Source organism: Pyxicephalus adspersus, chromosome 6 (genome assembly GCF_032062135.1).
Source record: "Pyxicephalus adspersus chromosome 6, UCB_Pads_2.0, whole genome shotgun sequence".
Lineage (NCBI taxonomy): Eukaryota > Metazoa > Chordata > Amphibia > Anura > Pyxicephalidae > Pyxicephalus > Pyxicephalus adspersus.
Genome location: NC_092863.1, coordinates 84,465,362 through 84,476,251, shown reverse-complemented (window position 1 = coordinate 84,476,251; position 10,890 = coordinate 84,465,362). Strand labels below are relative to the sequence as shown.

The 10,890-nt window shown below is 40.3% G+C and overlaps 1 long non-coding RNA gene across 2 annotated transcripts; it reads right to left on the bottom strand.

Moving 5' to 3' along the window:
- Positions 1-332: 332 nt before the first annotated feature.
- Positions 333-9,926, bottom strand: LOC140334208 (uncharacterized). Of its 2 annotated transcripts, none has more exons than XR_011921493.1 (3): positions 9,555-9,926; positions 6,038-6,187; positions 333-5,471 (listed from the first exon to the last, which is right to left on the bottom strand). It is a non-coding gene; the product is annotated as an uncharacterized lncRNA (long non-coding RNA). The 2 variants fall into 2 exon arrangements; XR_011921492.1 differs by having other exon boundaries at positions 333-5,466; positions 9,555-9,759.
- Between the last annotated feature and the right edge of the window lie 964 nt (positions 9,927-10,890).

Here is a 10,890-nt window from a genome sequence, read left to right as displayed (position 1 = left end):
TTAAGTGTATACTGGGGGAATTTTGAAAATAACATAAGCTTTGTGTACTCATTTAAAGTGCTTTGTTTTAGATTTTCTTAAATTTCCCTTTGAAAAGTTTTCTCCTAACATAAGCAATTGGTTATAAATATTGAAAAAATCTCCCCAACCATTTACCATTAATCCTACCCCCTACAGAACAGAAAACACAGCTAAATAAGTAACCCCTAAAATTTACTTTACCACTTACCATATCAAGGTTTGTCAAAGAGGGCCATCCATTCTTTTTGGCTCCTTAGTCGTACCCCCTAATCCCAATACCTCTAGCCATAGTAAACATGACGACATATATGTGGGGTTCAACAGCCGTAGCAGCCGTTTATTATAAATGATCTAGCTATAGCAATAAATATGACATTGAAAACAATAGTTAAATAATAGATAACTTGAATATAAGTAATAATAAATAACGGTACTTTGGGTCACTCATCTGTGAAGGTACCTTGCTAGGAGATGTTTATCTGTCCGATGATTCTGTGCTTGTCCCTGTGTACTTTGTCTGGTGGATGGATTATCTGTTATGATCTCAGGCTCTGAATTCTGGACTTGTTTGTTGGAATCCTGGTACTTCTATCTGTGGGCTCCTGATCTGCTGCCATTTCCCAGACACCATCCCTTGTGCATTAAGTCCTGGGGACAGCCGAGTGCTGGGAGATGCGACCAGTCTCCCGAGGCTGAGCGGGGGCTTACTAAAGATGGAGATTGTAGCGTAGATTGGTTTCTGGGGTACCCTGTTGCTGACCAGGGCCTTACAGTACCAAAGTTAAACATCAAACTAATACTGTATCTGCAGCAGACAATCAGCATAGTAAAAATGTCTCTAGATTTACTGCACTGCCTTGGGGAGAACTCCATAAAAAACCTTATATAACAGAATATACAGAATATAAAACCCCCATTCCTCAGTCACCACAACAGGAACCCACTTACAAGGATATCCTAATCCAGATGGTTCCCATATCCTGTTTCTTGACATGCTAAAACTTTCAGAGACCCTGTGCCCACAAATAAGGCTGCCATGATGTTTGGAGCAACCAAGTAGATATCCAGAATTCCTTGAGGGACAGTGGGTGGAAAGCTCTTCAGATTCTTTCTAGCTCACAAGTGCCTCTTCCCTGTTCCATCCCCTGAAAACCCCCACCAATTCAGTCACTTTTCAGTCACCACAAATTGATAAAACCTCTTCCTCATCCTTGTCAACACTCTGTCCCCTAAAGCCCACCCTGTCCCCTTTCCAACCCTGTCCTGTGGGCTTTTTCCTGTTTCTCTTTTCTCATTGCTCAGGACCATTCTTTTCCCCTTAGGCTTTAACAGGGTAATTTTCAAGTATCCCTGACCCCATTCATATAATGTAACGCTTAACCTGTAACCCAATATTTCTATATCCCTACTCTTGGGCTCATCAGGGATGTGCTGGTGTTGTGGTATGTCTACCTGCCAGGCAAACGTGCCTTTAAAGTGGTGTAGAGCTGAATCGGCCCAGGAATCTTCTGGTTTCCTTGGATCCATTGCAAAGAAACAGGAAATAATCTTTGCATTTTTTATTACATATCTCTGAGCAGGTAAAGTATAATTTATTATATAATAAAACAAAAGTCACCCTTCATTGTGTAAAAGTATGCATTTAGACAGTGGGCAGACATATCACCGAACTGTTGGCAAGAATCTTGTGCTGCAGCACTTTGTGTTCTCACTTGTAGAGCATGTTATAAAAATTTAACTGCTTAACATGCGGAAATGCCAAAATGATGAACTGTAAAATAAATGACACCTATTAATTTAAGCAGAGCTGCTGTGCTGAAGGAAAGGGCTTACACATTGTACCCCTCTACAAAACAGCAGTAGATCATTATGCCAGGACAAGCTCGCAAATAAGTAAATTGTATTCAGAGAGTAAAGAAGAAACTATATGAAAGTGAAAAATTTTTGTGAAAAGGTTGTAGATTAGTTTTGGACATTTCAAGTATGATAAACTTTATTAAAGCTAAACTTCAAGGAAATAGTAAGCAAAGCATCTTATGCAGCTGTATTATGTATTCATTAGGAATCACTACATTGTTTTTAATTAGAACTACCATAAGTACTTGAATTTGTCTTGAGATCAGCCTTCTGAAATGTTCTGCAATAAGAAGCGACATTCTTTTTGTTTTGCACAGTGCTGTCATTCAAGAGTGAGAACACGAGATGAGAACAATGTGAAGCCTCAATGTTCTTGTTCTTCATTAGTTGGTAATTAATTGGTGACCAAGTAGTATTGCCTATAACAGTACATTCAAACAAAGCAACCCCCCCCCCTTTACACTTCTAAGGAGGGAAAGTATGGATCCATATTTATAGAATGTACCTGCAACAACAATCAAAGTATTTCAGAACTCCAAATCTTGAGAAGCTTTAATATATAAATATGCAATTTGGAACGCAACAACTGGTCTACACTCTCCCCTGGTCAACTCAGTATCCAATAGGAAGGTACAAACAAGAAGAAGTGGGACAACTTTTTTTAAAATGCTTGATGGTGTCTGTATTTAGGAATTCACATTGTCTAGTGGATCCTTGTAGAATCTTAAAGTAAGGGGTTACTTTAAAGCGAAACTCCTGATAGACATACAAAGTCAAATATTAATGCAGATCTGTAATCATTTGAAGATTATTAAATATGTTTTCAAATGCAAGTGGTGTAAGTATTAGATTTGACTGCTTAATCTATATAGCAGAGTTTAAAGGACACGGGGGGGCCATCGCAAGGAGATATTTTGGTGTGTTGCCGTGTAATGCTGATAGGAAAAAAGAGGATAGTGATAGTGATATGTGTGTTTATTAGTGTGTTACATCTCATTTTACTGTCCCAGGTTGTGCTGGGGGTGGAGTTGTGAAAATTGTATGATTTATAGAAAGGAATACAGATCCATTGGCAAGTAAAATAGCTCTCACATGTATTTCCTTTATTTTATTTAGCTTTTCATTTCTCCCATGCAATGCAATGCCGAGATGCAATACCTAAAGCTAGCAAAGTACTTTCTTGTATTAAAAGAGGAATAGACTGCAGAGATGGAGACATAATCCTGCCCCTGTACAAAGCATTGGGCAGACCACATCTGGAATATGCAGTCCGGTTTTGGGCACCAGTTCACAAAAAGGACATTGTGGAATTACAGGGAGTGCAGAGAAGGGCAACTAAACTAATAGAAGGAATGGAGGAGCTCAGCTATGAGGAGAGATTAGCTGAACTGAATCTATTCTCCCTTGAGAAGAGACGTTTAAGGAGGATATGATCACCCTGTATAAATATATAAATGGTCCATATTGAGAACTCTCTTCCCAATAATTCTCTTTGAGATCATCACAAAGGACAAGAGGACACTCTTTGCGTCTGGAGGAAAAGAAGTATAAGCTCCGGATAAGGAAGGGATTCTTTACTGTAAGGTCTGTGAAAATGTGGAATCGGCTCCCTCAGGAAGTAGTTTCAGCAACTACTATAGATTGCTTTAAGAAAAAGCTGGATGATTTTCTATAAGCATAGAATATAACTGGGTATTAGGGCTTTAAAGTAAAAATACCAGTGACTGTTGTTCCAGGGAACATGGCCTCATGCCTCGTGGTATCAGGAAGGAATTTTTTCCCCTGTTGAAGCAAATTGTACCAGGGTTTTTTTTTGCCTTCCTCTGGACCAACTATGTCTTATAGGTTTTTTTTATCTGGGATATGTTTATTTCCCTAGTGGTTGAACTTGATGGACTTATTTCTTTTTTCAACCTGACCTACTATGTTACGTTTAGTCTTGTTTTACAGAATACTTGAAATAATTCAAATGTGGTAATGTTATGCTAATATGTAATAATGGACCTCTACCCTGGGTGCAAGTCCCTTTATTATCCCCTTATTTATGTCCTGCAAAAAAACCTAAAACCCATGTCCCAGTGAAGAGCCGGGCCTTGCCCCTGTGTTTTACTCAGGCATAACAATGTTTAAATGTATTTATACAAGTACACACATACAGGTATTGTTCAAAATAAGTGACATAAATTATAATAATTTTATCTGTGATTTTCTCTGGACACTGTAACCTGCAGGTCTCTGGAGTGTAGTATTTTGTTATATAGTTTATGTATTTATATATTATAGTTTATGCTATGGTTACTGTAGAAATGTGTTCATATTTAGACACCCGATGCTGCTGGAACACGCCTCGAGACAGATTTAATGGAATGTACTGATTTAATACATATCATTGTGCTGGAGAAGTTCTCCTTATGCTGGCTCAATCAGGAATACTTCATTATAGTCATGCAATGGAAGTCATGGGAATGGTTCAAGGAATGTAAAGAAAAAATGTATGTATATTGTATGTATGGTCTTTTTAATAATTGTAGATACAGGTGTAAGAGTTATATCCTTGTGACTAAGGCTATGTTCACACTGGCCATGAGGTTTTGGTGCTTTCTGGGGAGGTGGTACATACAGCTTCCCTGTGGCAGCTCCATCTAGAATGAATGGGGGTGGAAGTGAGCAACTGTCTGCTGTCATATCTGCAAAAACTTTAAGAACCTGCACTGCACTGCAAGCTGGCAAGGTTCCAGCCACTAGGTAATATGCAGAATTGCTGTCTTCCACTGCAGATGGAAAACCCACACCCTGGTACATCAGGGCTCTGCTGTGGTCAAACCATAGTTAATGAACTTTAGTAAACTTACTGCTCACTGCCAACAGTTGTGGTTGCCAACCTTTTGGACGTCACGGACCACTAATTTCACATACTTTGAACCGCGCATGCGCGGGGAGCCGTGTGTCACTCCAAGGAGAAGAAACTTCCCCCAGAGTGATGTCATGATACCAGAACCCACCCACTTAGAGACACAACCCACCTCTCTGAGTCTGTGATTCATACAGGAGACATGGTCTGGCTGGTGTGCCCTCTAAGCGGGGTCAGAGCTGCGGACCACTCACGGTTGGGGACCGCTGATCTAGGCACTATCACTCACTCTCTCAGTACATGTATATGAGTTGTCTAACTTCCTGAAATCAGTTCACTCCCTGTATGGGTAATATCTCAAAACCAAACTTCCTTAGGGTTCTTTTAGAACAGGGGTCAACAAACTTTTTGGACTACTAGGCCATTTCAGGAGGTCAAGAAGGCACACTAGGCCAGAAAAAAACAAGGTGTCCAAGGAAAGGTTTTTCTAACAGTGACTGCAAGCAAACAGCCTCAGTCTTCCGCTCATCCGCGGTGTAGTCTCTGTACGTGTGCACCTGCTTGGCATCGAAATGCCACTTGGGATTCAACCGCTTAAAAGTGTTGTTGGTGTCGTTGCACACTAAACACAGGGCTTTGTTGCCGCGTTGGACAAAGAATAATTTGTCAGTCCATTTGGGGTTGAAGACATGATGTTGTAGATCATTCTTTCGGAGACTGGCAGTTACACGTTCCTTCTGCTCTTAAGGCAAAGAAAATGGGGTTACTGTGCAGGAACTCGATGATATTGTAGGAACTCGCAATAACATGACAATTCAATTAGGCCGGATCAAACAATAAATAACTCGGGGGGGCGTTAGGCCGAACTGGAATACTGGTTAGGCCGTATCCAGCCTAAGGGCCGGAGTTTGCCTACCTCTTTTTTAGAAGTTGCTAGGGGTTCCTTGAGCTTTGGCTAATTGACTTCCCATGTAAAAGTGACTTCAATGTTTTTTGGCCAATGCCATTTGGAAGCAACATAACACCAAAGCTCTTTTTAGCTCTGTCAGGGGGCATTTTTACTACTGACAACCAATGTAAGGTATATTTGTTCCTTTGAATTGTTTTAGTATGGATTCCACAAGACCTAAACATTTTTTCATAGGTTCCTTGGGGGGGAATTGAGAAAGGCTGCTAATCGCCCTATTTAATACAATAACACAAATATGGGGAAGCAGGAAGCAACCATGCCACATCAAACATTACTTTAAAACTCAACTATAGATAAAAAACAGGGGTGAAAAAAGTGTTAAGAATGGAATTACTTACCTTTGTCAATGTCCATTGTTAGATGACCTCATTCTTCAAGGTTCAGTGATGCTCGGCATTATTTATCCTTCCTTATTGGGGGCATACTATGAGTATGGCAAAAAAAGACTTACGCCTTTCAGGAGTGTCATGTGATTGGTCCCAAGACATCTGTAAATTGTAGGCAATAAAACGTAGAGTAAAAAAGGGGTGAACATGGAATCCAGTTTAAAAATGAAGCTATAGTGACAGGTTCACTTTGATGACATTCTCACATGCTGGTTATACACAGCAATAGCTCAATTTAGCTACTGGTAGATATATATTGATATGCTACCCTGCACCTCCCTAAACCCATCACCTGTTTTTCAATTCTTCTATTCTCTAAGGATCCAGCATTTTAAAACTCATTAAAAAAAACTGTCCAGTCAAATGTCTTTTAAATGTTATAAAAATGGAGATTTTTATTAGGTTTTTGTTCTCTGAACATAACATTTCTGTTCTAGAGGCCTGGCATCTGTGTGTAGGAAGAGTGGCTATGACTCATTGTCATGTATAAGTATTAGGGATCTCCACAGCCCACCAAGATAGGTGTGGAAGGTTGATGTGGGCTGTGAGCTTATCTGTTCCCTAGACGTCTAGTCTAAACCAGCTGTTTGTAAGTGTCATGCACTCCATTAGGTTAGCTGAATATATTATGTTAAATACATACCTCATTAATACATGTGCTAATTTTAAACTTAACAAAATGTGAATAAACTTTATCTAATCCAGAAATACAAAAATGTTTTTTTTTGGCTGCTTTTATTTAAAAGTATGCAAGTAGGTGTATCCATTCATTTTCTGTCCTTAGGTGAATTTAGTTGCAGCACTTTCACCCTCTTCTTTTCAGTTCTGCATTGGACTACTGGAACTAGCACACATCCATAACAAGCTCCTGGAAAGAGTCTGGTGTCCAAGCAGTGGCCAGGGACAGTAGTCAGGGTTTTCCTTACCTTGCCAAGAAAAATATTCTTTCAGGCCTGCACGTTTTTTTGCTCCCATGCGCACAAACCTGTTAGATGTCCAGTATAAAACTATGTGGTAAGCTTCTCCTTGGCATATATAAAACTATGCACCCAGAAGCAGCAAACCAGTTCAGGTCAGGACCTTTGTGGTGGCAGTGTGGTTCTTCCAGGGTCTGAGCCACAACCCCATTGCCACCACAAAGGAAACCCAAAACAAACTTGTGCACAAAATGGTTTTCAGGGGTTGGGAGTGCAATTGGGGTGATTTACAACAGTGGTCGCCAACCTTTCAGACCTCACGGACCACTAAATTCACGGACTCTGGATTGTACATACATGGGGAGCCGTGTGTCACTCAAAGAGCAAGAATCTTCCCCCAGAGTGACGTCATGATGCCAGAACCCACCCACTCTCCCATCGAAGGCTCAGAACTGCTTGCTGAACATCATGGGGGGACAGTAGTGCAGGGCTGTGAACTGCAATGGGAAGGTGGGCGGGAAGGTGTCCTTACGGGGGACAGAGCCTCAGACCACCAAAATTTTCTCGTGGATCACTGGGTGGCAATCGCTGACTTACACCATACACTATAATTTGTATACATTCCATATTTCTTTTTCCTTTTGTCCCTGGTGTCTTACCTTATTTTTCTCATTGTTACTGTTTTGATACTTCACTGTTCTTTTTCTGTTGGTATAGTACCCACATGGTTTATGTTGTTTCAATGTTATAATTACATTTACTTTTTGACGTGGAATACTAAGAAAAGTAAGGTTTGGACAGGTTGTGTTGAGTCAGAGGCTTTCTATGGCAGACCAAAGGCTGCTAATTTAAAATCAGAACTCCAGCTTTTCTGCAAAGCACTTTAAAATAAATTGACTGTAAAATGTAAATAACAAGTCTTTATTAGAAATCTCCAACACAAAGGTGTGAACCTCACTGGCTAAAATGAATACAATATAATTTAGAGAACATTTATTCCTTTCTTGGATCAAAACTAACTTTTTACTCATTTTACTTCTTATGTGTGCTGTCTATTCTACTATATCAGCATGTCCTAGGTCCATAGGTCTAAACCACAAAGAAAATTTCAGTTCTCATCCTGTAACAGGTACATCCCCTGTTTATAAACAGTAATGGAAATTGCTATGTAATATTGGAAAGAATGGGCAAAGAGTTTTCTACAGTATGAATACAAGGCCAAAGAGCTTGAAAGTAGAGTTTGAACCACTTCCCGCTTCCTGGAACCAACTTTGCTTGTAATTCTTTTATACTTTCCTTTAGTATTGTTGTACAGTTAAGCATTCTGAGAATAGATTAATTAATAAAGAATTGACTGAATACTCACAGGGAATAATTGGGAAGCAGATCTGCACCCTGTGTCATTAGCAGCAATATTGATAAGTGGAGTTCAGCTAAAGAACCCCTCTGAACCTCTCTGTTCATCACATTTTGTTTTGCTATGAATGTTACTACCCAGGACATTGGGTGGCCAAATAAAGTATACCCAATTAAAAATAGAGCTTTTACTGCAATACCCCCCTATCAGCCTCATCAATCTGGAGACCAAAGATTACATCATTTCTAAGGTTACCTGACATGATAATGACAACCATGGAACATGCTTGTGCACTGGCTGCCTTTGCACTCCATTGGCGGAGTGACCTGGAGACAATGCAAGATTATGATCAGAAACCAGGGATGGAACACTTCTCATACTATAAAATGGTAATATGCAAGGAACCCTTCATGGCAAGATCACTGGGTAATATTTTAATAAAAGCTGTGAATTTAAAAATGTTTACAAATTTCTTCTGGTATTAAAAGTACATGTTAAAATGCATATGAAATTTTAATGATTGGATATATATATTTTAGAGATGAGGAGGTAGACACATTTTAAAATTGAGCTCTCGCTGTATCGCACCTATATGTGATGTTCAAATATCATCCAAAAATCTGAAGGTGCAGCAATAGTATGTCGTGTTTATTAGAGTAATCACTTTTTTGCACCGTCTTTAGTAGAGCTGGATGTGTACAAAAATACCTTGCAGTACTGAACAGAAACTTTAACAGGTAAACAGTTTCTATTATAGCCTTGTGTTTGAACTGACACTGCCCTGTAAAACTGGAATTTTATTTAGTACATTGGTTTTCAGAAGTTACTTTGTGGTAGCCGACTATTTGGCGACTCCTAGACTAAGAACCCTTTGGCACAGACAATAGGCTCAGGATCATCCTATAATGTTCATTTTCTAAGGAGAACACCCCGTGCTGGTAATAAACCTTCCCTTCATTACCTGTTCTCAAATAGACAGCTTGGGAGTGTCTGCAACTCAGCCAGAATTGCTGCTGGCCAAAACAGTACAAAGCAAAGATGAATAAAATAATTTTTAGTATTAACTTGATTTAACTCAGTCACTGAAGCTGTTCTTTTAGCAATCACAGTGCTTTAAAGTGAATATGTAGTTTGTCCATGCAAGGCAAAGCAACAGGTTAGGTATAATGCTGCCCCCCCCGTACCAAATTCTTACCTTCCTTTCAATCAGGGTGTAGTGGGGCGGGCACGTGTGGGAATGCCCTAACTGTTTTTGGTAATGAGCACGCAAGCCCACTCGTTTTTTGCAAAGAATTCTTTGGTGGTCTGCAACTCTGGCTGGTTCGCACCCCCGTAGGTCAGGGGAAGGACCTCACTGGTGGGTGGCACTAGCGAGCTGCGGACCACATTTCCGGTATAGAATTTCACTCTCAGAGCAGTGGGTGGATTGTCTCTTTGAACACAACCTGGGAGAGTGGGCAGGCTCTGGTATCATGACGTCAGTCTGGGTAAAGTTTCTTCCCCTTTGAGTGATACATAGGCTTGGGTGTAGTGGGGCGGAAATGTGAGTAAAGGAAAGTCCTGTGTAGGTTACTAAAGTTGTAGCTGGGCTTCAGGCACCCATTTTCACAGCACCAGTTGGCATAGTGCTGCCACATGGAAGGTACAGGATACATCTTCAGCATCTCATGCTGAACAAAAATTTGAGATACAAGCAAAAGATATACACTGCTGTAGATTGGGGAAAGAAAACCTGTTGCTTTGCTTTGCTCTAAATAAATCACATATCTATGGAATTTGGGTTGGCATGGCAAAGAGAATAGGCTGGCATGTGCTGTCAACACCAGTCATTTCTCTCCTAATGGAAACCTGTCAATAGAGAAAGTTGTAGTTGCCAACCTTATCCTGAAAATGGTGTTGTTACCTTGCTATAACGGTAGCCAGAATGCATCATTTTGAGTAACTGACCCAGACCAACAAAGTGAATTTTCTCTGACTTTTCTGACCTCCATATTTGTTCCAAGCCAGTGGCCCAGATAACATCCTGGTACTTGGATTCTCAAGAAGAGATCAACAACAGCAGCTTCCACTGTCAGGAGTTTACTACTGTCTTAGCTCTGCTGGGGAGCCTTTCCATCATTTCCCTTCACCCTGTCACTTAAACAAGTAACAGGGTGCTGTCTTGCAGATAGCACAGGTGCCAGATAGCATTATAAGTCACTGAGTGGTTTGACACTTTATTTTGAATTACTACATAAGCAACCATTTTGTTTTCCATTGGGTAAAATGAGCCTGAAGCACTTGTAGACAAAACCAGAAGTACATATATACCTACCTTTCAGAGGGCATTTTGCTGCTCCTCATCTGCAGCAGACACTCCACATTTCTGGGTGAAATATTTACTCCCCCTGCAGCAAGCTGTGGCTTCTTCTGCTGGTTTGTGCAGTGTGCAGTGGCATACTGTAACATCCTTCTCTCTGGTATTCCACTAACCCGACTCTCTCCCCTACAATCTATTATGAATGCTGCAGCCAGATTCATCCATCAAATCA